The sequence below is a fragment of the Oncorhynchus mykiss genome, chromosome 15 (genome assembly GCF_057628025.1).
Source record: "Oncorhynchus mykiss isolate SJ-2025 chromosome 15, ASM5762802v1, whole genome shotgun sequence".
NCBI lineage: Eukaryota > Metazoa > Chordata > Actinopteri > Salmoniformes > Salmonidae > Oncorhynchus > Oncorhynchus mykiss.
The window spans coordinates 46,766,755-46,793,191 of NC_143036.1; the positions used below are offsets into that span (position 1 = coordinate 46,766,755).

Genomic DNA, 26,437 nt, shown 5'->3' on the forward strand with positions numbered 1-26,437 from the left:
ACTCGGCCTGACAAAACATTTGTTAAATGTCTCGTTGGGATCGACACATGGCCTTGCCATTGCTCTGCCTAACTTTCATTGATTTCAATCTAGGGTTTACATTACAGCAACTACAGTTTTTTAAGGTCATTTGCCACATTTAAATAACAGGATGAGGTGGATGAGTTGTTAAGGCGATGGACTGCTTATCCATTGTGCTCTACATGCATGGGTTAGAATCTCATCGTGTAACAATTAAAATTCGGTGCTTTATTTTGGCACTGGAAGATTTTGACTTTCACAAACACTGGTAAAATTGCTGACTGCCACAGCGAGAGCACAGGACTTGGTATCTGAGTGGTGAAGGCGATGAACTGCATGTGTGGATTATAACACCAACCTCTTCACAAAACATTTTTTATTTCCTCTCTTACATGGCCCCACATGAATATAGAATCCCGTCGCAATCCTAGTGCGTCTAATACGATTCAGGTATTGAAGAATAACTTCACCAAGGGCAACCTCAATAGTGGGATTTGAACCGACACCTCAACACACTTAATCAAGCACTGGAGACCACTCGGCCTGACAAAACATTTGTTAAATGTCTCGTTGGGATCGACACATGGCCTTGCCATTGCTCTGCCTAACTTTCATTGATTTCAATCTAGGGTTTACATTACAGCAACTACAGTTTTTTAAGGTCATTTGCCACATTTAAATAACAGGATGAGGTGGCCGAGTGGTTAAGGCGATGGACTGCTAATCCATTGTGCTCTGCATGCATGGGTTCGAATCCCATCCTCATCGTGTAACAATTAAAATTCGGTGCTTTATTTTGGCACTGGAAGATTTTGACTTTCACAAACACTGGTAAAATTGCTCACTGCCACAGCGATAGCACAGGACTTGGTATCTGAGTGGTGAAGGCGATGAACTGCATGTGTGGATTATAACACCAACCTCTTCACACAACATCTGTTATTTCCTCTCTTACATGGCCCCACATGAAAATAGAATCCCTGCGCAATCCTAGAGCGACTAATAAGATTCAGGTATTGAAGAATAACTTCACCAAGGGCAACCTCAATAGTGGGATTTGAACCGACACCTCAACACACTTAATCAAGCACTGGAGACCACTCGGCCTGACAAAACATTTGTTAAATGTCTCGTTGGGATCGACACATGGCCTTGCCATTGCTCTCCCTAACTTTCATTGATTTCAATCTAGGGTTTACATTACAGCAACTACAGTTTTTTAAGGTCATTTGCCACATTTAAATAACAGGATGAGGTGGATGAGTGGTTAAGGCGATGGACTGCTTATCCATTGTGCTCTACATGCATGGGTTAGAATCTCATCGTGTAACAATTAAAATTCGGTGCTTTATTTTGGCACTGGAAGATTTTGACTTTCACAAACACTGGTAAAATTGCTGACTGCCACAGCGAGAGCACAGGACTTGGTATCTGAGTGGTGAAGGCGATGAACTGCATGTGTGGATTATAACACCAACCTCTTCACACAACATTTGTTATTTCCTCTCTTACATGGCCCCACATGAAAATAGAATCCCTGCGCAATCCTAGAGCGACTAATAAGATTCAGGTATTGAAGAATAACTTCACCAAGGGCAACCTCAATAGTGGGATTTGAACCGACACCTCAACACACTTAATCAAGCACTGGAGACCACTCGGCCTGACAAAACATTTGTTAAATGTCTCGTTGGGATCGACACATGGCCCTGCCATTGCTCTGCCTATCTTTCATTGATTTCAATCTAGGGTTTACATATAGCAACTACAGTTTTTTAAGGTCATTTGCCACATGTAAATAACAGGATGAGGTGGCCGAGTGGTTAAGGCGATGGACTGCTAATCCATTGTGCTCTGCATGCATGGGTTCGAATCCCATCCTCATCGTGTAACAATTAAAATTCGGTGCTTTATTTTGGCACTGGAAGATTTTGACTTTCACAAACACTGGTAAAATTGCTGACTGCCACAGCGAGAGCACAGGACTTGGTATCTGAGTGGTGAAGGCGATGAACTGCATGTGTGGATTATAACACCAACCTCTTCACAAAACATTTGTTATTTCCTCTCTTACATGGCCCCACATGAATATAGAATCCCGTCGCAATCCTAGTGCGACTAATACGATTCAGGTATTGAAGAATAGCTTCACCAAGGGCAACCTCAATGGTGGGATTTGAACCGACAGCTCAAAACACTTAATCAAGCACTTGAGACCACTCGGCCTGACAAAACATTTGTTAAATGTCTCGATGGGATCGACACATGTCCTTGCCATTGCTCTGCATAACTTTCATTGATTTCAATCTAGGGTTTACATACAGCAACTACAGTCTTTTAAGGTCATTTGCAACTCCCAAAAAACAGGATGAGGTGGCCGAGTGGTTAAGGCGATGGACTGCTAATCCATTGTGCTCTGCATGCATGGGTTCGAATCCCATCCTCATCGTGTAACAATTAAAATTCGGTGCTTTATTTTGGCACTGGAAGATTTTGACTTTCACAAACACTGGTAAAATTGCTGACTGCCACAGCGATAGCACAGGACTTGGTATCTGAGTGGTGAAGGCGATGAACTGCATGTGTGGATTATAACACCAACCTCTTCACACAACATCTGTTATTTCCTCTCTTACATGGCCCCACATGAAAATAGAATCCCTGCGCAATCCTAGAGCGACTAATAAGATTCAGGTATTGAAGAATAACTTCACCAAGGGCAACCTCAATAGTGGGATTTGAACCGACACCTCAACACACTTAATCAAGCACTGGAGACCACTCGGCCTGACAAAACATTTGTTAAATGTCTCGTTGGGATCGACACATGGCCTTGCCATTGCTCTGCCTAACTTTCATTGATTTCAATCTAGGGTTTACATTACAGCAACTACAGTTTTTTAAGGTCATTTGCCACATTTAAATAACAGGATGAGGTGGATGAGTGGTTAAGGCGATGGACTGCTTATCCATTGTGCTCTACATGCATGGGTTAGAATCTCATCGTGTAACAATTAAAATTCGGTGCTTTATTTTGGCACTGGAAGATTTTGACTTTCACAAACACTGGTAAAATTGCTGACTGCCACAGCGAGAGCACAGGACTTGGTATCTGAGTGGTGAAGGCGATGAACTGCATGTGTGGATTATAACACCAACCTCTTCACAAAACATTTTTTATTTCCTCTCTTACATGGCCCCACATGAATATAGAATCCCGTCGCAATCCTAGTGCGTCTAATACGATTCAGGTATTGAAGAATAACTTCACCAAGGGCAACCTCAATAGTGGGATTTGAACCGACACCTCAACACACTTAATCAAGCACTGGAGACCACTCGGCCTGACAAAACATTTGTTAAATGTCTCGTTGGGATCGACACATGGCCTTGCCATTGCTCTGCCTAACTTTCATTGATTTCAATCTAGGGTTTACATTACAGCAACTACAGTTTTTTAAGGTCATTTGCCACATTTAAATAACAGGATGAGGTGGCCGAGTGGTTAAGGCGATGGACTGCTAATCCATTGTGCTCTGCATGCATGGGTTCGAATCCCATCCTCATCGTGTAACAATTAAAATTCGGTGCTTTATTTTGGCACTGGAAGATTTTGACTTTCACAAACACTGGTAAAATTGCTCACTGCCACAGCGATAGCACAGGACTTGGTATCTGAGTGGTGAAGGCGATGAACTGCATGTGTGGATTATAACACCAACCTCTTCACACAACATCTGTTATTTCCTCTCTTACATGGCCCCACATGAAAATAGAATCCCTGCGCAATCCTAGAGCGACTAATAAGATTCAGGTATTGAAGAATAACTTCACCAAGGGCAACCTCAATAGTGGGATTTGAACCGACACCTCAACACACTTAATCAAGCACTGGAGACCACTCGGCCTGACAAAACATTTGTTAAATGTCTCGTTGGGATCGACACATGGCCTTGCCATTGCTCTCCCTAACTTTCATTGATTTCAATCTAGGGTTTACATTACAGCAACTACAGTTTTTTAAGGTCATTTGCCACATTTAAATAACAGGATGAGGTGGATGAGTGGTTAAGGCGATGGACTGCTTATCCATTGTGCTCTACATGCATGGGTTAGAATCTCATCGTGTAACAATTAAAATTCGGTGCTTTATTTTGGCACTGGAAGATTTTGACTTTCACAAACACTGGTAAAATTGCTGACTGCCACAGCGAGAGCACAGGACTTGGTATCTGAGTGGTGAAGGCGATGAACTGCATGTGTGGATTATAACACCAACCTCTTCACACAACATTTGTTATTTCCTCTCTTACATGGCCCCACATGAAAATAGAATCCCTGCGCAATCCTAGAGCGACTAATAAGATTCAGGTATTGAAGAATAACTTCACCAAGGGCAACCTCAATAGTGGGATTTGAACCGACACCTCAACACACTTAATCAAGCACTGGAGACCACTCGGCCTGACAAAACATTTGTTAAATGTCTCGTTGGGATCGACACATGGCCCTGCCATTGCTCTGCCTATCTTTCATTGATTTCAATCTAGGGTTTACATATAGCAACTACAGTTTTTTAAGGTCATTTGCCACATGTAAATAACAGGATGAGGTGGCCGAGTGGTTAAGGCGATGGACTGCTAATCCATTGTGCTCTGCATGCATGGGTTCGAATCCCATCCTCATCGTGTAACAATTAAAATTCGGTGCTTTATTTTGGCACTGGAAGATTTTGACTTTCACAAACACTGGTAAAATTGCTGACTGCCACAGCGAGAGCACAGGACTTGGTATCTGAGTGGTGAAGGCGATGAACTGCATGTGTGGATTATAACACCAACCTCTTCACAAAACATTTGTTATTTCCTCTCTTACATGGCCCCACATGAATATAGAATCCCGTCGCAATCCTAGTGCGACTAATACGATTCAGGTATTGAAGAATAGCTTCACCAAGGGCAACCTCAATGGTGGGATTTGAACCGACAGCTCAAAACACTTAATCAAGCACTTGAGACCACTCGGCCTGACAAAACATTTGTTAAATGTCTCGATGGGATCGACACATGTCCTTGCCATTGCTCTGCATAACTTTCATTGATTTCAATCTAGGGTTTACATACAGCAACTACAGTCTTTTAAGGTCATTTGCAACTCCCAAAAAACAGGATAAGGTGGCCTAGTGGTTAAGGCGATGGACTGCTAATCCATTGTGCTCTGCATGCATGGGTTCGAATCCCATCCTCATCGTGTAACAATTAAAATTCGGTGCTTTATTTTGGCACTGGAAGATTTTGACTTTCACAAACACTGGTAAAATTGCTGACTGCCACAGCGATAGCACAGGACTTGGTATCTGAGTGGTGAAGGCGATGAACTGCATGTGTGGATTATAACACCAACCTCTTCACACAACATCTGTTATTTCCTCTCTTACATGGCCCCACATGAAAATAGAATCCCTGCGCAATCCTAGAGCGACTAATAAGATTCAGGTATTGAAGAATAACTTCACCAAGGGCAACCTCAATAGTGGGATTTGAACCGACACCTCAACACACTTAATCAAGCACTGGAGACCACTCGGCCTGACAAAACATTTGTTAAATGTCTCGTTGGGATCGACACATGGCCTTGCCATTGCTCTGCCTAACTTTCATTGATTTCAATCTAGGGTTTACATTACAGCAACTACAGTTTTTTAAGGTCATTTGCCACATTTAAATAACAGGATGAGGTGGATGAGTGGTTAAGGCGATGGACTGCTTATCCATTGTGCTCTACATGCATGGGTTAGAATCTCATCGTGTAACAATTAAAATTCGGTGCTTTATTTTGGCACTGGAAGATTTTGACTTTCACAAACACTGGTAAAATTGCTGACTGCCACAGCGAGAGCACAGGACTTGGTATCTGAGTGGTGAAGGCGATGAACTGCATGTGTGGATTATAACACCAACCTCTTCACAAAACATTTGTTATTTCCTCTCTTACATGCCCCACATGAATGTAGAGTCCCTGCACAATCCTAGTGCGACTAATACGATTCAGGTATTGAAGAATAGCTTCACCAAGGGCAACCTCAATGGTGGGATTTGAACCGACAGCTCAAAACACTTAATCAAGCACTTGAGACCACTCGGCCTGACAAAACATTTGTTAAATGTCTTGATGGGATCGACACTTGTCCTTGCCATTGCTCTGCCTATCTTTCATTGATTTCAATCTAGGGTTTACATATAGCAACTACAGTTTTTTAAGGTCATTTGCCACATGTAAATAACAGGATGAGGTGGCCGAGTGGTTAAGGCGATGGACTGCTAATCCATTGTGCTCTGCATGCATGGGTTTGAATCCCATCCTCATCGTGTAACAATTAAAATTCGGTGCTATATTTTGGCACTGGAAGATTTTGACTTTCACAAACACTGGTAAAATTGCAGACTGCCACAGCGAGAGCACAGGACTTGGTATCTGAGTGGTGAAGGCGATGAACTGCATGTGTGGATTATAACACCAACCTCTTCACACAACATTTGTTATTTCCTCTCTTACATGGCCCCACATGAAAATAGAATCCCTGCGCAATCCTAGAGTGACTAATAAGATTCAGGTATTGAAGAATAGCTTCACCAAGGGCAACCTCAATGGTTGGATTTGAACCGACACCTCAACACACTTAATCAAGCACTTGAGACCACTCGGCCTGACAAAACATTTGTTAAATGTCTCGTTGGGATCGACACATGGCCTTGCCATTGCTCTGCCTAACTTTCATTGATTTCAATCTAGGGTTTACATTACAGCAACTACAGTTTTTTAAGGTAATTTGCCACATTTAAATCACAGGATGAGGTGGATGAGTGGTTAAGGCGATGGACTGCTTATCCATTGTGCTCTACATGCATGGGTTAGAATCTCATCGTGTAACAATTAAAATGCGGTGCTTTATTTTGGCACTGGAAGATTTTGACTTTCACAAACACTGGTAAAATTGCTGACTGCCACAGCGAGAGCACAGGACTTGGTATCTGAGTGGTGAAGGCGATGAACTGCATGTGTGGATTATAACACCAACCTCTTCACAAAACATTTGTTATTTCCTCTCTTACATGGCCCCACATGAATATAGAATCCCGTCGCAATCCTAGTGCGACTAATACGATTCAGGTATTGAAGAATAGCTTCACCAAGGGCAACCTCAATGGTGGGATTTGAACCGACAGCTCAAAACACTTAATCAAGCACTTGAGACCACTCGGCCTGACAAAACATTTGTTAAATGTCTCGATGGGATCGACACATGTCCTTGCCATTGCTCTGCATAACTTTCATTGATTTCAATCTAGGGTTTACATACAGCAACTACAGTCTTTTAAGGTCATTTGCAACTTCCAAAAAACAGGATGAGGTGGCCGAGTGGTTAAGGCGATGGACTGCTAATCCATTGTGCTCTGCATGCATGGGTTCGAATCCCATCCTCATCGTGTAACAATTAAAATTCGGTGCTTTATTTTGGCACTGGAAGATTTTGACTTTCACAAACACTGGTAAAATTGCTGACTGCCACAGCGATAGCACAGGACTTGGTATCTGAGTGGTGAAGGCGATGAACTGCACATGTGGATTATAACACCAACCTCTTCACAAAACATTTGTTATTTCCTCTCTTACATGGCCCCACATGAATGTAGAGTCCCTGCACAATCCTAGTGCGACTAATACGATTCAGGTATTGAAGAATAGCTTCACCAAGGGCAACCTCAATGGTTGGATTTGAACCGACACCTCAACACACTTAATCAAGCACTTGAGACCACTCGGCCTGACAAAACATTTGTTAAATGTCTCGTTGGGATCGACACATGGCCTTGCCATTGCTCTGCCTAACTTTCATTGATTTCAATCTAGGGTTTACATTACAGCAACTACAGTTTTTTAAGGTCATTTGCCACATTTAAATAACAGGATGAGGTGGATGAGTGGTTAAGGCGATGGACTGCTTATCCATTGTGCTCTACATGCATGGGATAGAATCTCATCGTGTAACAATTAAAATTCGGTGCTTTATTTTGGCACTGGAAGATTTTGACTTTCACAAACACTGGTAAAATTGCTGACTGCCACAGCGAGAGCACAGGACTTGGTATCTGAGTGGTGAAGGCGATGAACTGCATGTGTGGATTATAACACCAACCTCTTCACACATTTGTTATTTCCTCTCTTACATGGCCCCACATGAAAATAGAATCCCTGCGCAATCCTAGAGCGACTAATAAGATTCAGGTATTGAAGAATAACTTCACCAAGGGCAACCTCAATAGTGGGATTTGAACCGACACCTCAACACACTTAATCAAGCACTGGAGACCACTCGGCCTGACAAAACATTTGTTAAATGTCTCGATGGGATCGACACATGTCCTTGCCATTGCTCTGCATAACTTTCATTGATTTCAATCTAGGGTTTACATATAGCAACTACAGTTTTTTTAAGGTCATTTGCCACATGTAAATAACAGGATGAGGTGGCCGAGTGGTTAAGGCGATGTACTGCTAATCCATTGTGCTCTGCATGCATGGGTTCGAATCCCATCCTCATCGTGTAACAATTAAAATCCGTTGCTTTATTTTGGCACTGGAAGATTTTGACTTTCACAAACACTGGTAAAATTGCTGACTGCCACAGCGAGAGCACAGGACTTGGTATCTGAGTGGTGAAGGCGATGAACTGCATGTGTGGATTATAACACCAACCTCTTCACACAACATTTGTTATTTCCTCTCTTACATGGCCCCACATGAAAATAGAATCCCTGCGCAATCCTAGAGCGACTAATAAGATTCAGGTATTGAAGAATAGCTTCACCAAGGGCAACCTCAATGGTTGGATTTGAACCGACACCTCAACACACTTAATCAAGCACTTGAGACCACTCGGCCTGACAAAACATTTGTTAAATGTCTCGTTGGGATCGACACATGGCCTTGCCATTGCTCTGCCTAACTTTCATTGATTTCAATCTAGGGTTTACATTACAGCAACTACAGTTTTTTAAGGTAATTTGCCACATTTAAATAACAGGATGAGGTGGATGAGTGGTTAAGGCGATGGACTGCTTATCCATTGTGCTCTACATGCATGGGTTAGAATCTCATCGTGTAACAATTAAAATGCGGTGCTTTATTTTGGCACTGGAAGATTTTGACTTTCACAAACACTGGTAAAATTGCTGACTGCCACAGCGAGAGCACAGGACTTGGTATCTGAGTGGTGAAGGCGATGAACTGCATGTGTGGATTATAACACCAACCTCTTCACAAAACATTTGTTATTTCCTCTCTTACATGGCCCCACATGAATATAGAATCCCGTCGCAATCCTAGTGCGACTAATACGATTCAGGTATTGAAGAATAGCTTCACCAAGGGCAACCTCAATGGTGGGATTTGAACCGACAGCTCAAAACACTTAATCAAGCACTTGAGACCACTCGGCCTGACAAAACATTTGTTAAATGTCTCGATGGGATCGACACATGTCCTTGCCATTGCTCTGCATAACTTTCATTGATTTCAATCTAGGGTTTACATACAGCAACTACAGTCTTTTAAGGTCATTTGCAACTTCCAAAAAACAGGATGAGGTGGCCGAGTGGTTAAGGCGATGGACTGCTAATCCATTGTGCTCTGCATGCATGGGTTCGAATCCCATCCTCATTGTGTAACAATTAAAATTCGGTGCTTTATTTTGGCACTGGAAGATTTTGACTTTCACAAACACTGGTAAAATTGCTTACTGCCACAGCGATAGCATAGGACTTGGTATCTGAGTGGTGAAGGCGATGAACTGCATATGTGGATTATAACACCAACCTCTTCACAAAACATTTGTTATTTCCTCTCTTACATGGCCCCACATGAATGTAGAGTCCCTGCACAATCCTAGTGCGACTAATACGATTCAGGTATTGAAGAATAGCTTCACCAAGGGCAACCTCAATGGTTGGATTTGAACCGACACCTCAACACACTTAATCAAGCACTTGAGACCACTCGGCCTGACAAAACATTTGTTAAATGTCTCGTTGGGATCGACACATGGCCTTGCCATTGCTCTGCCTAACTTTCATTGATTTCAATCTAGGGTTTACATTACAGCAACTACAGTTTTTTAAGGTCATTTGCCACATTTAAATAACAGGATGAGGTGGATGAGTGGTTAAGGCGATGGACTGCTTATCCATTGTGCTCTACATGCATGGGATAGAATCTCATCGTGTAACAATTAAAATTTGGTGCTTTATTTTGGCACTGGAAGATTTTGACTTTCACAAACACTGGTAAAATTGCTGACTGCCACAGCGAGAGCACAGGACTTGGTATCTGAGTGGTGAAGGCGATGAACTGCATGTGTGGATTATAACACCAACCTCTTCACACATTTGTTATTTCCTCTCTTACATGGCCCCACATGAAAATAGAATCCCTGCGCAATCCTAGAGCGACTAATAAGATTCAGGTATTGAAGAATAACTTCACCAAGGGCAACCTCAATAGTCGGATTTGAACCGACACCTCAACACACTTAATCAAGCACTGGAGACCACTCGGCCTGACAAAACATTTGTTAAATGTCTCGTTGGGATCGACACATGGCCTTGCCATTGCTCTGCCTAACTTTCATTGATTTCAATCTAGGGTTTACATTACAGCAACTACAGTCTTTTAAGGTCATTTGCAACTCCCAAAAAACAGGATGAGGTGGCCGAGTGGTTAAGGCGATGGACTGCTATCCATTGTGCTCTGCATGCATGGGTTCGAATCCCATCCTCATCGTGTAACAATTAAAATTCGGTGCTTTATTTTGGCACTGGAAGATTTTGACTTTCACAAACACTGGTAAAATTGCTGACTGCCACAGCGATAGCACAGGACTTGGTATCTGAGTGGTGAAGGCGATGAACTGCATGTGTGGATTATAACACCAACCTCTTCACAAAACATTTGTTATTTCCTCTCTTACATGGCCCCACATGAATGTAGAGTCCCTGCACAATCCTAGTGCGACTAATACGATTCAGGTATTGAAGAATAGCTTCACCAAGGGCAACCTCAATGGTTGGATTTGAACCGACACCTCAACACACTTAATCAAGCACTTGAGACCACTCGGCCTGACAAAACATTTGTTAAATGTCTCGTTGGGATCGACACATGGCCTTGCCATTGCTCTGCCTAACTTTCATTGATTTCAATCTAGGGTTTACATTACAGCAACTACAGTTTTTTAAGGTCATTTGCCACATTTAAATAACAGGATGAGGTGGATGAGTGGTTAAGGCGATAGACTGCTTATCCATTGTGCTCTACATGCATGGGATAGAATCTCATCGTGTAACAATTAAAATTCGGTGCTTTATTTTGGCACTGGAAGATTTTGACTTTCACAAACACTGGTAAAATTGCTGACTGCCACAGCGAGAGCACAGGACTTGGTATCTGAGTGGTGAAGGCGATGAACTGCATGTGTGGATTATAACACCAACCTCTTCACACAACATTTGTTATTTCCTCTCTTACATGGCCCCACATGAAAATAGAATCCCTGCGCAATCCTAGAGCGACTAATAAGATTCAGGTATTGAAGAATAACTTCACCAAGGGCAACCTCAATAGTCGGATTTGAACCGACACCTCAACACACTTAATCAAGCACTGGAGACCACTCGGCCTGACAAAACATTTGTTAAATGTCTCGTTGGGATCGACACATGGCCTTGCCATTGCTCTGCCTAACTTTCATTGATTTCAATCTAGGGTTTACATTACAGCAACTACAGTCTTTTAAGGTCATTTGCAACTCCCAAAAAACAGGATGAGGTGGCTGAGTGGTTAAGGCGATGGACTGCTAATCCATTGTGCTCTGCATGCATGGGTTCGAAGCCCATCCTCATCGTGTAACAATTAAAATTCGGTGCTTTATTTTGGCACTGGAAGATTTTGACTTTCACAAACACTGGTAAAATTGCTGACTGCCACAGCGATAGCACAGGACTTGGTATCTGAGTGGTGAAGGCGATGAACTGCATGTGTGGATTATAACACCAACCTCTTCACAAAACATTTGTTATTTCCTCTCTTACATGGCCCCACATGAATGTAGAGTCCCTGCACAATCCTAGTGCGACTAATACGATTCAGGTATTGAAGAATAGCTTCACCAAGGGCAACCTCAATGGTTGGATTTGAACCGACAGCTCAACACACTTAATCAAGCACTTGAGACCACTCGGCCTGACAAAACATTTGTTAAATGTCTCGTTGGGATCGACACATGGCCTTGCCATTGCTCTGCCTAACTTTCATTGATTTCAATCTAGGGTTTACATTACAGCAACTACAGTTTTTTAAGGTAATTTGCCACATTTAAATAACAGGATGAGGTGGATGAGTGGTTAAGGCGATGGACTGCTTATCCATTGTGCTCTACATGCATGGGTTAGAATCTCATCGTGTAACAATTAAAATGCGGTGCTTTATTTTGGCACTGGAAGATTTTGACTTTCACAAACACTGGTAAAATTGCTGACTGCCACAGCGAGAGCACAGGACTTGGTATCTGAGTGGTGAAGGCGATGAACTGCATGTGTGGATTATAACACCAACCTCTTCACAAAACATTTTTTATTTTCTCTCTTACATGGCCCCACATGAATATAGAATCCCGTCGCAATCCTAGTGCGTCTAATACGATTCAGGTATTGAAGAATAACTTCACCAAGGGCAACCTCAATAGTGGGATTTGAACCGACACCTCAACACACTTAATCAAGCACTGGAGACCACTCGGCCTGACAAAACATTTGTTAAATGTCTCGTTGGGATCGACACATGGCCTTGCCATTGCTCTGCCTAACTTTCATTGATTTCAATCTAGGGTTTACATTACAGCAACTACAGTTTTTTAAGGTCATTTGCCACATTTAAATAACAGGATGAGGTGGATGAGTGGTTAAGGCGATGGACTGCTTATCCATTGTGCTCTACATGCATGGGTTAGAATCTCATCGTGTAACAATTAAAATTCGGTGCTTTATTTTGGCACTGGAAGATTTTGACTTTCACAAACACTGGTAAAATTGCTGACTGCCACAGCGAGAGCACAGGACTTGGTATCTGAGTGGTGAAGGCGATGAACTGCATGTGTGGATTATAACACCAACCTCTTCACAAAACATTTGTTATTTCCTCTCTTACATGGCCCCACATGAATATAGAATCCCGTCGCAATCCTAGTGCGTCTAATACGATTCAGGTATTGAAGAATAACTTCACCAAGGGCAACCTCAATAGTGGGATTTGAACCGACACCTCAACACACTTAATCAAGCACTGGAGACCACTCGGCCTGACAAAACATTTGTTAAATGTCTCGTTGGGATCGACACATGGCCTTGCCATTGCTCTGCATAACTTTCATTGATTTCAATCTAGGGTTTACATACAGCAACTACAGTCTTTTAAGGTCATTTGCAACTCCCAAAAAACAGGATAAGGTGGCCTAGTGGTTAAGGCGATGGACTGCTAATCCATTGTGCTCTGCATGCATGGGTTCGAATCCCATCCTCATCGTGCCATTGCTCTGCCTATCTTTCATTGATTTCAATCTAGGGTTTACATATAGCAACTACAGTTTTTTTAAGGTCATTTGCCACATGTAAATAACAGGATGAGGTGGCCGAGTGGTTAAGGCGATGGACTGCTAATCCATTGTGCTCTGCATGCATGGGTTCGAATCCCATCCTCATCGTGTAACAATTCAAATCCGTTGCTTTATTTTGGCACTGGAAGATTTTGACTTTCACAAACACTGGTAAAATTGCTGACTGCCACAGCGAGAGCACAGGACTTGGTATCTGAGTGGTGAAGGCGATGAACTGCATGTGTGGATTATAACACCAACCTCTTCACACAACATTTGTTATTTCCTCTCTTACATGGCCCCACATGAAAATAGAATCCCTGCGCAATCCTAGAGCGACTAATAAGATTCAGGTATTGAAGAATAGCTTCACCAAGGGCAACCTCAATGGTTGGATTTGAACCGACACCTCAACACACTTAATCAAGCACTTGAGACCACTCGGCCTGACAAAACATTTGTTAAATGTCTCGTTGGGATCGACACATGGCCTTGCCATTGCTCTGCCTAACTTTCATTGATTTCAATCTAGGGTTTACATTACAGCAACTGCAGTTTTTTAAGGTAATTTGCCACATTTAAATAACAGGATGAGGTGGATGAGTGGTTAAGGCGATGGACTGCTTATCCATTGTGCTCTGCATGCATGGGTTAGAATCTCATCGTGTAACAATTAAAATGCGGTGCTTTATTTTGGCACTGGAAGATTTTGACTTTCACAAACACTGGTAAAATTGCTGACTGCCACAGCGAGAGCACAGGACTTGGTATCTGAGTGGTGTAGGCGATGAACTGCATGTGTGGATTATAACACCAACCTCTTCACAAAACATTTGTTATTTCCTCTCTTACATGGCCCCACATGAATATAGAATCCCGTCGCAATCCTAGTGCGACTAATACGATTCAGGTATTGAAGAATAGCTTCACCAAGGGCAACCTCAATGGTGGGATTTGAACCGACAGCTCAAAACACTTAATCAAGCACTTGAGACCACTCGGCCTGACAAAACATTTGTTAAATGTCTCGATGGGATCGACACATGTCCTTGCCATTGCTCTGCATAACTTTCATTGATTTCAATCTAGGGTTTACATACAGCAACTACAGTCTTTTAAGGTCATTTGCAACTTCCAAAAAACAGGATGAGGTGGCCGAGTGGTTAAGGCGATGGACTGCTAATCCATTGTGCTCTGCATGCATGGGTTTGAATCCCATCCTCATCGTGTAACAATTAAAATTCGGTGCTTTATTTTGGCACTGGAAGATTTTGACTTTCACAAACACTGGTAAAATTGCTGACTGCCACAGCGATAGCACAGGACTTGGTATCTGAGTGGTGAAGGCGATGAACTGCATATGTGGATTATAACACCAACCTCTTCACAAAGCATTTGTTATTTCCTCTCTTACATGGCCCCACATGAATGTAGAGTCCCTGCACAATCCTAGTGCGACTAATACGATTCAGGTATTGAAGAATAGCTTCACCAAGGGCAACCTCAATGGTTGGATTTGAACCGACAGCTCAAAACACTTAATCAAGCACTTGAGACCACTCGGCCTGACAAAACATTTGTTAAATGTCTCGATGGGATCGACACATGTCCTTGCCATTGCTCTGCATAACTTTCATTGATTTCAATCTAGGGTTTACATACAGCAACTACAGTCTTTTAAGGTCATTTGCAACTTCCAAAAAACAGGATGAGGTGGCCGAGTGGTTAAGGCGATGGACTGCTAATCCATTGTGCTCTGCATGCATGGGTTCGAATCCCATCCTCATCGTGTAACAATTAAAATTCGGTGCTTTATTTTGGCACTGGAAGATTTTGACTTTCACAAACACTGGTAAAATTGCTGACTGCCACAGCGATAGCACAGGACTTGGTATCTGAGTGGTGAAGGCGATGAACTGCATATGTGGATTATAACACCAACCTCTTCACAAAACATTTGTTATTTCCTCTCTTACATGGCCCCACATGAATGTAGAGTCCCTGCACAATCCTAGTGCGACTAATACGATTCAGGTATTGAAGAATAGCTTCACCAAGGGCAACCTCAATGGTTGGATTTGAACCGACACCTCAACACACTTAATCAAGCACTTGAGACCACTCGGCCTGACAAAACATTTGTTAAATGTCTCGTTGGGATCGACACATGGCCTTGCCATTGCTCTGCCTAACTTTCATTGATTTCAATCTAGGGTTTACATTACAGCAACTACAGTTTTTTAAGGTCATTTGCCACATTTAAATAACAGGATGAGGTGGATGAGTGGTTAAGGCGATGGACTGCTTATCCATTGTGCTCTACATGCATGGGATAGAATCTCATCGTGTAACAATTAAAATTCGGTGCTTTATTTTGGCACTGGAAGATTTTGACTTTCACAAACACTGGTAAAATTGCTGACTGCCACAGCGAGAGCACAGGACTTGGTATCTGAGTGGTGAAGGCGATGAACTGCATGTGTGGATTATAACACCAACCTCTTCACACATTTGTTATTTCCTCTCTTACATGGCCCCACATGAAAATAGAATCCCTGCGCAATCCTAGAGCGACTAATAAGATTCAGGTATTGAAGAATAACTTCACCAAGGGCAACCTCAATAGTGGGATTTGAACCGACACCTCAACACACTTAATCAAGCACTGGAGACCACTCGGCCTGACAAAACATTTGTTAAATGTCTCGATGGGATCGACACATGTCCTTGCCATTGCTCTGCATAACTTTCATTGATTTCAATCTAGGGTTTACATACAGCAACTACAGTCTTTTAAGGTCATTTGCCACATGTAAATAACAGGATGAGGTGGCCGAGTGGTTAAGGCGATGGACTGCTAATCCATTGTGCTCTGCATGCATGGGTTCGAATCCCATCCTCATCGTGTAACAATTAAAATTCAGTGCTTTATTTTGGCACTGGAAGATTTTGACTTTCACAAACACTGGTAAAATTGCTGACTGCCACAGCGATAGCACAGGACTTGGTATCTGAGTGGTGAAGGCGATGAACTGCATGTGTGGATTATAACACCAACCTCTTCACACAACATCTGTTATTTCCTCTCTTACATGGCCCCACATGAAAATAGAATCCCTGCGCAATCCTAGAGCGACTAATAAGATTCAGGTATTGAAGAATAACTTCACCAAGGGCAACCTCAATAGTGGGATTTGAACCGACACCTCAACACACTTAATCAAGCACTTGAGACCACTCGGCCTGACAAAACATTTGTTAAATGTCTCGTTGGGATCGACACATGGCCCTGCCATTGCTCTGCCTATCTTTCATTGATTTCAATCTAGGGCTTACATATAGCAACTACAGTTTTTTTAAGGTCATTTGCCACATGTAAATAACAGGATGAGGTGGCCGAGTGGTTAAGGCGATGGACTGCTAATCCATTGTGCTCTGCATGCATGGGTTTGAATCCCATCCTCATCGTGTAACAATTAAAATTCGGTGCTTTATTTTGGCACTGGAAGATTTTGACTTTCACAAACACTGGTAAAATTGCTCACTGCCACAGCGATAGCACAGGACTTGGTATCTGAGTGGTGAAGGCGATGAACTGCATGTGTGGATTATAACACCAACCTCTTCACACAACATCTGTTATTTCCTCTCTTACATGGCCCCACATGAAAATAGAATCCCTGCGCAATCCTAGAGCGACTAATAAGATTCAGGTATTGAAGAATAACTTCACCAAGGGCAACCTCAATAGTGGGATTTGAACCGACACCTCAACACACTTAATCAAGCACTGGAGACCACTCGGCCTGACAAAACATTTGTTAAATGTCTCGTTGGGATCGACACATGGCCTTGCCATTGCTCTGCCTAACTTTCATTGATTTCAATCTAGGGTTTACATTACAGCAACTACAGTTTTTTAAGGTCATTTGCCACATTTAAATAACAGGATGAGGTGGATGAGTGGTTAAGGCGATGGACTGCTTATCCATTGTGCTCTACATGCATGGGTTAGAATCTCATCGTGTAACAATTAAAATTCGGTGCTTTATTTTGGCACTGGAAGATTTTGACTTTCACAAACACTGGTAAAATTGCTGACTGCCACAGCGAGAGCACAGGACTTGGTATCTGAGTGGTGAAGGCGATGAACTGCATGTGTGGATTATAACACCAACCTCTTCACACAACATTTGTTATTTCCTCTCTTACATGGCCCCACATGAAAATAGAATCCCTGCGCAATCCTAGAGCGACTAATAAGATTCAGGTATTGAAGAATAGCTTCACCAAGGGCAACCTCAATGGTTGGATTTGAACCGACACCTCAACACACTTAATCAAGCACTTGAGACCACTCGGCCTGACAAAACATTTGTTAAATGTCTCGTTGGGATCGACACATGGCCTTGCCATTGCTCTGCCTAACTTTCATTGATTTCAATCTAGGGTTTACATTACAGCAACTGCAGTTTTTTAAGGTAATTTGCCACATTTAAATAACAGGATGAGGTGGATGAGTGGTTAAGGCGATGGACTGCTTATCCATTGTGCTCTGCATGCATGGGTTAGAATCTCATCGTGTAACAATTAAAATGCGGTGCTTTATTTTGGCACTGGAAGATTTTGACTTTCACAAACACTGGTAAAATTGCTGACTGCCACAGCGAGAGCACAGGACTTGGTATCTGAGTGGTGTAGGCGATGAACTGCATGTGTGGATTATAACACCAACCTCTTCACAAAACATTTGTTATTTCCTCTCTTACATGGCCCCACATGAATATAGAATCCCGTCGCAATCCTAGTGCGACTAATACGATTCAGGTATTGAAGAATAGCTTCACCAAGGGCAACCTCAATGGTGGGATTTGAACCGACAGCTCAAAACACTTAATCAAGCACTTGAGACCACTCGGCCTGACAAAACATTTGTTAAATGTCTCGATGGGATCGACACATGTCCTTGCCATTGCTCTGCATAACTTTCATTGATTTCAATCTAGGGTTTACATACAGCAACTACAGTCTTTTAAGGTCATTTGCAACTTCCAAAAAACAGGATGAGGTGGCCGAGTGGTTAAGGCGATGGACTGCTAATCCATTGTGCTCTGCATGCATGGGTTTGAATCCCATCCTCATCGTGTAACAATTAAAATTCGGTGCTTTATTTTGGCACTGGAAGATTTTGACTTTCACAAACACTGGTAAAATTGCTGACTGCCACAGCGATAGCACAGGACTTGGTATCTGAGTGGTGAAGGCGATGAACTGCATATGTGGATTATAACACCAACCTCTTCACAAAGCATTTGTTATTTCCTCTCTTACATGGCCCCACATGAATGTAGAGTCCCTGCACAATCCTAGTGCGACTAATACGATTCAGGTATTGAAGAATAGCTTCACCAAGGGCAACCTCAATGGTTGGATTTGAACCGACAGCTCAAAACACTTAATCAAGCACTTGAGACCACTCGGCCTGACAAAACATTTGTTAAATGTCTCGATGGGATCGACACATGTCCTTGCCATTGCTCTGCATAACTTTCATTGATTTCAATCTAGGGTTTACATACAGCAACTACAGTCTTTTAAGGTCATTTGCAACTTCCAAAAAACAGGATGAGGTGGCCGAGTGGTTAAGGCGATGGACTGCTAATCCATTGTGCTCTGCATGCATGGGTTCGAATCCCATCCTCATCGTGTAACAATTAAAATTCGGTGCTTTATTTTGGCACTGGAAGATTTTGACTTTCACAAACACTGGTAAAATTGCTGACTGCCACAGCGATAGCACAGGACTTGGTATCTGAGTGGTGAAGGCGATGAACTGCATATGTGGATTATAACACCAACCTCTTCACAAAACATTTGTTATTTCCTCTCTTACATGGCCCCACATGAATGTAGAGTCCCTGCACAATCCTAGTGCGACTAATACGATTCAGGTATTGAAGAATAGCTTCACCAAGGGCAACCTCAATGGTTGGATTTGAACCGACACCTCAACACACTTAATCAAGCACTTGAGACCACTCGGCCTGACAAAACATTTGTTAAATGTCTCGTTGGGATCGACACATGGCCTTGCCATTGCTCTGCCTAACTTTCATTGATTTCAATCTAGGGTTTACATTACAGCAACTACAGTTTTTTAAGGTCATTTGCCACATTTAAATAACAGGATGAGGTGGATGAGTGGTTAAGGCGATGGACTGCTTATCCATTGTGCTCTACATGCATGGGATAGAATCTCATCGTGTAACAATTAAAATTCGGTGCTTTATTTTGGCACTGGAAGATTTTGACTTTCACAAACACTGGTAAAATTGCTGACTGCCACAGCGAGAGCACAGGACTTGGTATCTGAGTGGTGAAGGCGATGAACTGCATGTGTGGATTATAACACCAACCTCTTCACACATTTGTTATTTCCTCTCTTACATGGCCCCACATGAAAATAGAATCCCTGCGCAATCCTAGAGCGACTAATAAGATTCAGGTATTGAAGAATAACTTCACCAAGGGCAACCTCAATAGTGGGATTTGAACCGACACCTCAACACACTTAATCAAGCACTGGAGACCACTCGGCCTGACAAAACATTTGTTAAATGTCTCGATGGGATCGACACATGTCCTTGCCATTGCTCTGCATAACTTTCATTGATTTCAATCTAGGGTTTACATACAGCAACTACAGTCTTTTAAGGTCATTTGCCACATGTAAATAACAGGATGAGGTGGCCGAGTGGTTAAGGCGATGGACTGCTAATCCATTGTGCTCTGCATGCATGGGTTCGAATCCCATCCTCATCGTGTAACAATTAAAATTCAGTGCTTTATTTTGGCACTGGAAGATTTTGACTTTCACAAACACTGGTAAAATTGCTGACTGCCACAGCGATAGCACAGGACTTGGTATCTGAGTGGTGAAGGCGATGAACTGCATGTGTGGATTATAACACCAACCTCTTCACACAACATCTGTTATTTCCTCTCTTACATGGCCCCACATGAAAATAGAATCCCTGCGCAATCCTAGAGCGACTAATAAGATTCAGGTATTGAAGAATAACTTCACCAAGGGCAACCTCAATAGTGGGATTTGAACCGACACCTCAACACACTTAATCAAGCACTTGAGACCACTCGGCCTGACAAAACATTTGTTAAATGTCTCGTTGGGATCGACACATGGCCCTGCCATTGCTCTGCCTATCTTTCATTGATTTCAATCTAGGGCTTACATATAGCAACTACAGTTTTTTTAAGGTCATTTGCCACATGTAAATAACAGGATGAGGTGGCCGAGTGGTTAAGGCGATGGACTGCTAATCCATTGTGCTCTGCATGCATGGGTTTGAATCCCATCCTCATCGTGTAACAATTAAAATTCGGTGCTTTATTTTGGCACTGGAAGATTTTGACTTTCACAAACACTGGTAAAATTGCTCACTGCCACAGCGATAGCACAGGACTTGGTATCTGAGTGGTGAAGGCGATGAACTGCATGTGTGGATTATAACACCAACCTCTTCACACAACATCTGTTATTTCCTCTCTTACATGGCCCCACATGAAAATAGAATCCCTGCGCAATCCTAGAGCGACTAATAAGATTCAGGTATTGAAGAATAACTTCACCAAGGGCAACCTCAATAGTGGGATTTGAACCGACACCTCAACACACTTAATCAAGCACTGGAGACCACTCGGCCTGACAAAACATTTGTTAAATGTCTCGTTGGGATCGACACATGGCCTTGCCATTGCTCTGCCTAACTTTCATTGATTTCAATCTAGGGTTTACATTACAGCAACTACAGTTTTTTAAGGTCATTTGCCACATTTAAATAACAGGATGAGGTGGATGAGTGGTTAAGGCGATGGACTGCTTATCCATTGTGCTCTACATGCATGGGTTAGAATCTCATCGTGTAACAATTAAAATTCGGTGCTTTATTTTGGCACTGGAAGATTTTGACTTTCACAAACACTGGTAAAATTGCTGACTGCCACAGCGAGAGCACAGGACTTGGTATCTGAGTGGTGAAGGCGATGAACTGCATGTGTGGATTATAACACCAACCTCTTCACAAAACATTTTTTATTTCCTCTCTTACATGGCCCCACATGAATATAGAATCCCGTCGCAATCCTAGTGCGTCTAATACGATTCAGGTATTGAAGAATAACTTCACCAAGGGCAACCTCAATAGTGGGATTTGAACCGACACCTCAACACACTTAATCAAGCACTGGAGACCACTCGGCCTGACAAAACATTTGTTAAATGTCTCGTTGGGATCGACACATGGCCTTGCCATTGCTCTGCCTAACTTTCATTGATTTCAATCTAGGGTTTACATTACAGCAACTACAGTTTTTTAAGGTCATTTGCCACATTTAAATAACAGGATGAGGTGGATGAGTGGTTAAGGCGATGGACTGCTTATCCATTGTGCTCTACATACATGGGTTAGAATCTCATCGTGTAACAATTAAAATTCGGTGCTTTATTTTGGCACTGGAAGATTTTGACTTTCACAAACACTGGTAAAATTGCTGACTGCCACAGCGATAGCACAGGACTTGGTATCTGAGTGGTGAAGGCGATGAACTGCATGTGTGGATTATAACACCAACCTCTTCACAAAACATTTGTTATTTCCTCTCTTACATGGCCCCACATGAATGTAGAGTCCCTGCACAATCCTAGTGCGACTAATACGATTCAGGTATTGAAGAATAGCTTCACCAAGGGCAACCTCAATGGTTGGATTTGAACCGACAGCTCAACACACTTAATCAAGCACTTGAGACCACTCGGCCTGACAAAACATTTGTTAAATGTCTCGTTGGGATCGACACATGGCCCTGCCATTGCTCTGCCTATCTTTCATTGATTTCAATCTAGGGTTTACATATAGCAACTACAGTTTTTTTAAGGTCATTTGCCACATGTAAATACCAGGATGAGGTGGCCGAGTGGTTAAGGCGATGGACTGCTAATCCATTGTGCTCTGCATGCATGGGTTCGAATCCCATCCTCATCGTGTAACAATTAAAATTCGGTGCTTTATTTTGGCACTGGAAGATTTTGACTTTCACAAACACTGGTAAAATTGCTCACTGCCACAGCGATAGCACAGGACTTGGTATCTGAGTGGTGAAGGCGATGAACTGCATGTGTGGATTATAACACCAACCTCTTCACACAACATCTGTTATTTCCTCTCTTACATGGCCCCACATGAAAATAGAATCCCTGCGCAATCCTAGAGCGACTAATAAGATTCAGGTATTGAAGAATAACTTCACCAAGGGCAACCTCAATAGTGGGATTTGAACCGACACCTCAACACAATTAATCAAGCACTGGAGACCACTCGGCCTGACAAAACATTTGTTAAATGTCTCGTTGGGATCGACACATGGCCTTGCCATTGCTCTGCCTAACTTTCATTGATTTCAATCTAGGGTTTACATTACAGCAACTACAGTTTTTTAAGGTCATTTGCCACATTTAAATAACAGGATGAGGTGGATGAGTGGTTAAGGCGATGGACTGATTATCCATTGTGCTCTACATGCATGGGTTAGAATCTCATCGTGTAACAATTAAAATTCGGTGCTTTATTTTGGCACTGGAAGATTTTGACTTTCACAAACACTGGTAAAATTGCTCACTGCCACAGCGATAGCACAGGACTTGGTATCTGAGTGGTGAAGGCGATGAACTGCATGTGTGGATTATAACACCAACCTCTTCACACAACATCTGTTATTTCCTCTCTTACATGGCCCCACATGAAAATAGAATCCCTGCGCAATCCTAGAGCGACTAATAAGATTCAGGTATTGAAGAATAACTTCACCAAGGGCAACCTCAATAGTGGGATTTGAACCGACACCTCAACACACTTAATCAAGCACTGGAGACCACTCGGCCTGACAAAACATTTGTTAAATGTCTCGTTGGGATCGACACATGGCCTTGCCATTGCTCTGCCTAACTTTCATTGATTTCAATCTAGGGTTTACATTACAGCAACTACAGTTTTTTAAGGTCATTTGCCACATTTAAATAACAGGATGAGGTGGATGAGTGGTTAAGGCGATGGACTGATTATCCATTGTGCTCTACATGCATGGGTTAGAATCTCATCGTGTAACAATTAAAATTCGGTGCTTTATTTTGGCACTGGAAGATTTTGACTTTCACAAACACTGGTAAAATTGCTGACTGCCACAGCGAGAGCACAGGACTTGGTATCTGAGTGGTGAAGGCGATGAACTGCATGTGTGGATTATAACACCAACCTCTTCACACAACATTTGTTATTTCCTCTCTTACATGGCCCCACATGAAAATAGAATCCCTGCGCAATCCTAGAGCGACTAATAAGATTCAGGTATTGAAGAATAACTTCACCAAGGGCAACCTCAATAGTGGGATTTGAACCGACACCTCAACACACTTAATCAAGCACTGGAGACCACTCGGCCTGACAAAACATTTGTTAAATGTCTCGTTGGGATCGACACATGGCCCTGCCATTGCTCTGCCTAACTTTCATTGATTTCAATCTAGGGTTTACATTACAGCAACTACAGTTTTTTAAGGTCATTTGCCACATTTAAATAACAGGATGAGGTGGATGAGTGGTTAAGGCGATGGACTGCTTATCCATTGTGCTCTACATGCATGGGTTAGAATCTCATCGTGTAACAATTAAAATTCGGTGCTTTATTTTGGCACTGGAAGATTTTGACTTTCACAAACACTGGTAAAATTGCTGACTGCCACAGCGATAGCACAGGCCTTGGTATCTGAGTGGTGAAGGCGATGAACTGCATGTGTGGATTATAACACCAACCTCTTCACAAAACATTTGTTATTTCCTCTCTTACATGGCCCCACATGAATGTAGAGTCCCTGCACAATCCTAGTGCGACTAATACGATTCAGGTATTGAAGAATAGCTTCACCAAGGGCAACCTCAATGGTTGGATTTGAACCGACAGCTCAACACACTTAATCAAGCACTTGAGACCACTCGGCCTGACAAAACATTTGTTAAATGTCTCGTTGGGATCGACACATGGCCCTGCCATTGCTCTGCCTATCTTTCATTGATTTCAATCTAGGGTTTACATATAGCACCTACAGTTTTTTTAAGGTCATTTGCCACATGTAAATAACAGGATGAGGTGGCCGAGTGGTTAAGGCGATGGACTGCTAATCCATTGTGCTCTGCATGCATGGGTTCGAATCCCATCCTCATCGTGTAACAATTAAAATTCGGTGCTTTATTTTGGCACTGGAAGATTTTGACTTTCACAAACACTGGTAAAATTGCTCACTGCCACAGCGATAGCACAGGACTTGGTATCTGAGTGGTGAAGGCGATGAACTGCATGTGTGGATTATAACACCAACCTCTTCACACAACATCTGTTATTTCCTCTCTTACATGGCCCCACATGAAAATAGAATCCCTGCGCAATCCTAGAGCGACTAATAAGATTCAGGTATTGAAGAATAACTTCACCAAGGGCAACCTCAATAGTGGGATTTGAACCGACACCTCAACACACTTAATCAAGCACTGGAGACCACTCGGCCTGACAAAACATTTGTTAAATGTCTCGTTGGGATCGACACATGGCCCTGCCATTGCTCTGCCTAACTTTCATTGATTTCAATCTAGGGTTTACATTACAGCAACTACAGTTTTTTAAGGTCATTTGCCACATTTAAATAACAGGATGAGGTGGATGAGTGGTTAAGGCGAAGGACTGCTTATCCATTGTGCTCTACATGCATGGGTTAGAATCTCATCGTGTAACAATTAAAATTCGGTGCTTTATTTTGGCACTGGAAGATTTTGACTTTCACAAACACTGGTAAAATTGCTGACTGCCACAGCGAGAGCACAGGACTTGGTATCTGAGTGGTGAAGGCGATGAACTGCATGTGTGGATTATAACACCAACCTCTTCACAAAACATTTTTTATTTCCTCTCTTACATGGCCCCACATGAATATAGAATCCCGTCGCAATCCTAGTGCGTCTAATACGATTCAGGTATTGAAGAATAACTTCACCAAGGGCAACCTCAATAGTGGGATTTGAACCGACACCTCAACACACTTAATCAAGCACTGGAGACCACTCGGCCTGACAAAACATTTGTTAAATGTCTCGTTGGGATCGACACATGGCCTTGCCATTGCTCTGCCGAACTTTCATTGATTTCAATCTAGGGTTTACATTACAGCAACTACAGTTTTTTAAGGTCATTTGCCACATTTAAATAACAGGATGAGGTGGCCGAGTGGTTAAGGCGATGGACTGCTAATCCATTGTGCTCTGCATGCATGGGTTCGAATCCCATCCTCATCGTGTAACAATTAAAATTCGGTGCTTTATTTTGGCACTGGAAGATTTTGACTTTCACAAACACTGGTAAAATTGCTGACTGCCACAGCGATAGCACAGGACTTGGTATCTGAGTGGTGAAGGCGATGAACTGCATGTGTGGATTATAACACCAACCTCTTCACAAAACATTTGTTATTTCCTCTCTTACATGGCCCCACATGAATGTAGAGTCCCTGCACAATCCTAGTGCGACTAATACGATTCAGGTATTGAAGAATAGCTTCACCAAGGGCAACCTCAATGGTTGGATTTGAAC

General features: G+C 42.5%; 14 non-coding genes across 14 annotated transcripts; all 14 read left to right on the forward strand.

The window, feature by feature from the left end:
* Positions 1 to 707: 707 nt before the first annotated feature.
* trnas-gcu (transfer RNA serine (anticodon GCU)) lies at positions 708 to 789 on the forward strand. Its single transcript has one exon. It is a non-coding gene; the product is annotated as a tRNA-Ser (tRNA).
* A 1,037-nt stretch (positions 790 to 1,826) lies between these two features.
* On the forward strand, positions 1,827 to 1,908 carry trnas-gcu (transfer RNA serine (anticodon GCU)). The gene has a single exon. It is a non-coding gene; the product is annotated as a tRNA-Ser (tRNA).
* A 480-nt stretch (positions 1,909 to 2,388) lies between these two features.
* Positions 2,389 to 2,470, forward strand: trnas-gcu (transfer RNA serine (anticodon GCU)). Its single transcript has one exon. It is a non-coding gene; the product is annotated as a tRNA-Ser (tRNA).
* Positions 2,471 to 3,508: 1,038 nt separating this feature from the next.
* trnas-gcu (transfer RNA serine (anticodon GCU)) lies at positions 3,509 to 3,590 on the forward strand. The gene has a single exon. It is a non-coding gene; the product is annotated as a tRNA-Ser (tRNA).
* Positions 3,591 to 4,627: 1,037 nt separating this feature from the next.
* Positions 4,628 to 4,709, forward strand: trnas-gcu (transfer RNA serine (anticodon GCU)). The gene has a single exon. It is a non-coding gene; the product is annotated as a tRNA-Ser (tRNA).
* Positions 4,710 to 7,426: 2,717 nt separating this feature from the next.
* On the forward strand, positions 7,427 to 7,508 carry trnas-gcu (transfer RNA serine (anticodon GCU)). The gene has a single exon. It is a non-coding gene; the product is annotated as a tRNA-Ser (tRNA).
* A 6,244-nt stretch (positions 7,509 to 13,752) lies between these two features.
* On the forward strand, positions 13,753 to 13,834 carry trnas-gcu (transfer RNA serine (anticodon GCU)). Its single transcript has one exon. It is a non-coding gene; the product is annotated as a tRNA-Ser (tRNA).
* Positions 13,835 to 15,433: 1,599 nt separating this feature from the next.
* On the forward strand, positions 15,434 to 15,515 carry trnas-gcu (transfer RNA serine (anticodon GCU)). Its single transcript has one exon. It is a non-coding gene; the product is annotated as a tRNA-Ser (tRNA).
* A 1,034-nt stretch (positions 15,516 to 16,549) lies between these two features.
* Positions 16,550 to 16,631, forward strand: trnas-gcu (transfer RNA serine (anticodon GCU)). The gene has a single exon. It is a non-coding gene; the product is annotated as a tRNA-Ser (tRNA).
* Positions 16,632 to 19,350: 2,719 nt separating this feature from the next.
* Positions 19,351 to 19,432, forward strand: trnas-gcu (transfer RNA serine (anticodon GCU)). The gene has a single exon. It is a non-coding gene; the product is annotated as a tRNA-Ser (tRNA).
* Positions 19,433 to 20,466: 1,034 nt separating this feature from the next.
* On the forward strand, positions 20,467 to 20,548 carry trnas-gcu (transfer RNA serine (anticodon GCU)). Its single transcript has one exon. It is a non-coding gene; the product is annotated as a tRNA-Ser (tRNA).
* A 2,158-nt stretch (positions 20,549 to 22,706) lies between these two features.
* trnas-gcu (transfer RNA serine (anticodon GCU)) lies at positions 22,707 to 22,788 on the forward strand. Its single transcript has one exon. It is a non-coding gene; the product is annotated as a tRNA-Ser (tRNA).
* Positions 22,789 to 24,940: 2,152 nt separating this feature from the next.
* Positions 24,941 to 25,022, forward strand: trnas-gcu (transfer RNA serine (anticodon GCU)). The gene has a single exon. It is a non-coding gene; the product is annotated as a tRNA-Ser (tRNA).
* A 1,038-nt stretch (positions 25,023 to 26,060) lies between these two features.
* trnas-gcu (transfer RNA serine (anticodon GCU)) lies at positions 26,061 to 26,142 on the forward strand. The gene has a single exon. It is a non-coding gene; the product is annotated as a tRNA-Ser (tRNA).
* The last annotated feature ends 295 nt before the right edge of the window (positions 26,143 to 26,437 follow it).